Genomic DNA, 2,450 nt, shown 5'->3' with positions numbered 1-2,450 from the left:
CGGCACAACCATACACTGCCAGACTCACGGTGCTATATGATAGTTCACCAACACAACCACCACAGCCGGCACGACAAGCACGAAAAACTTTGGCTCAGCGACAGCGTCGCGCTAGTCGTCTCTCACGAGCGCTGCGCCATCTCGAGTCTTCTCGCCAATTTGCGCCGTTCTACCTGTTTTCATTAGCCACAAAAACAGGCGCTATATCGCGCCAAGTTACTCGCGCTATACGCGTCTCAATTTGCGCCTGGCCTTATAGTACCTCCCAAGACGGGTCTATGGTACTAGGTGAGGCCGTTTCGTCACTAAGTTGGTTAGGGGAGCGGTATATGAAAACAGTACGGAAGAAAGCAGAAGGGGAATTATTTCCTTAAAGCGTGAAAGAGACATACTGATCACGAGCGAGCTCCGGCACAAGCGTATTGTGTTTTGTTTACAAACAAAACACAGTAGATTTCCAAGATGGCTGAAGAGTGGTTTTAGCAAGTTGGCCCACCTTAGGATATACTTCTACGCGCCTTGGTACCTCCTATACAATAGGTGCTAGAACGTGAAAATGGTGGTGTTTCAACCGTTGTTTCGCCTCGTATCACGTATGACTATTTTACACCTTCGTGTGAAAGGTACAGATAGTGATCCCCGATTTTTTAAATTAATCGTTCATCAGCTAATCGAATACTTTTCAGCAGTTTGTTATTCGATACCCACATTCCGTTTTGCCTGCCAAGATCGGGTCGATGAAATGTCAACAATCGACCTCAAATGCTGCCACCTTGCAATCGAGTTATCGACCTTTCATATGCATTCATCGAACAACTTGACGCCACTTTTTCGCCAACATGTGCAAGGCGTCGACCTGCTTGCAGCGCTGCTTCCAACACTGCTTGCTGCTTGTTTGTATTGGTTTGTTATTGAAAATGAAAAGGAAATATATCGATCGATTTTAACCATTTTATTGAAAAAAATAATAAAAATCCATGTATAATAAAAATAATGTATATAAAATGGAATCGGTGCATCCGGGTTGTCTGGATTGACGATTCAAATCCGACTGAGTACATTGATGAATACCTCCTTGTCCTGGATGACACAGATATGTGGCTGAGGAGGATTCTGCAATGTGCGTGAAGCACGGGATCTCCGATGGGGAAAATTGCTCGAAATACTATCGATGGCCAGGTCCTGATACTGTTGCTGTTGATGCTGTTCCCCGGAATAGCACCCTGGTCTTAAAGGATACTGCTGCGGGAAAGCTGATGCTGTTGGCTGGTGTGACAGAAGTGGAAATAAGCAATGTGGTGATGAGGGAAATCATCTTTCTCACTCGTCGATTGATTGAGTCGGATGTATTCATAGCTGAAACAAAATAAAATGATTAGTAAGTGAAAAGCAGAAATGAATTCCCTACTCACCAGTTGTATGATCCGGATAAAAATGCGAACATTAAAATATCATGCGATTACGTTCGCTTACCTCGCCTGTTTTCATTCTACTATACAACGGAATCAGTGCATTCGGGTTCCTCCGGGGTGGTAATTCAGCTGAGCAAGTTGATAAATACCTCCTTGTCGTTGAGTTTTCGTGTCTGAAGAGGATTTTTGAATGTGCGCGAAGCACGGAACCTGTTCTTCGCAATACCATACCATGGTCAAATTCTGCTGCTGCTGCTGTTGATGCTGTCCCACGGCATTGCCAACAGGGGTTGGTGGTTACTGCTGCAGGAAAACGGATGTTGTTGGCTGCTGTGATAGAAGTGGAAATCCGCACTGTGGTGATGGGAGAAATCATCTTTCTCATTTACCGATTGATGGAAGCAAACGAGTCGAATGTATTCATAGCTGATAAGACAAGATAAAATAATTAATAATTAAAAAGCCGAAATATATTCCATACTCACCAGTTGTATGATCCATTTTTTTTTGTTTGAGATGACAGTTTAGCGGAGTGGAAAAAAGAACCACCAGTGATTCCATTTGGTTTGTTTAATTATTCAGTATTTTCGACTAACGAACTATCCGCGTTGACGATATTGGGGAATAGGCATAACAGTATGGATTTGCAGAAGGAATCAATACACTTTTAAAATGAAAATTATGAATGAACATGATTTTTCCTTAATCAAATTAGTACTCTATGTAAGTGAAAATCACCATTGCCTGCAAGTGGTGAAAAAACGTCATAAAAAATATGTTTTGAGATAATTTTATATTATAATGACAAGTTTTTTTGAGAATATCTGAACGTCTATAGAAAATAATTCAAATTAGGGTCATGACAACGTACTTTAAGTAGAAAAAATTATGCCAGAAAAAAATTTCATACAAATTTTAGCAAATATAAACTGATTCGGGCCGACTAATATGATAGAGAATAGTTTGCCTCATACAAACTAATGCCGTATCCAGATGTCGATACCTACCCAGCAAACATTAAATCGTATAACTTTGCAC

At 41.1% G+C, this 2,450-nt stretch overlaps 1 long non-coding RNA gene across 1 annotated transcript; it reads right to left on the bottom strand.

Annotated features, from left to right (window-relative positions):
• Positions 1–1,008: 1,008 nt before the first annotated feature.
• Positions 1,009–1,948, bottom strand: LOC129777851 (uncharacterized). The gene is made up of 3 exons (XR_008743308.1): positions 1,898–1,948; positions 1,413–1,838; positions 1,009–1,356 (listed from the first exon to the last, which is right to left on the bottom strand). It is a non-coding gene; the product is annotated as an uncharacterized LOC129777851 (long non-coding RNA).
• Positions 1,949–2,450: the final 502 nt, after the last annotated feature.

This window comes from Toxorhynchites rutilus, chromosome 1 (genome assembly GCF_029784135.1).
Source record: "Toxorhynchites rutilus septentrionalis strain SRP chromosome 1, ASM2978413v1, whole genome shotgun sequence".
Lineage (NCBI taxonomy): Eukaryota > Metazoa > Arthropoda > Insecta > Diptera > Culicidae > Toxorhynchites > Toxorhynchites rutilus.
Note: the sequence above shows the minus strand (reverse complement) of the source record. Positions and strands in the feature narration are given on the sequence as shown.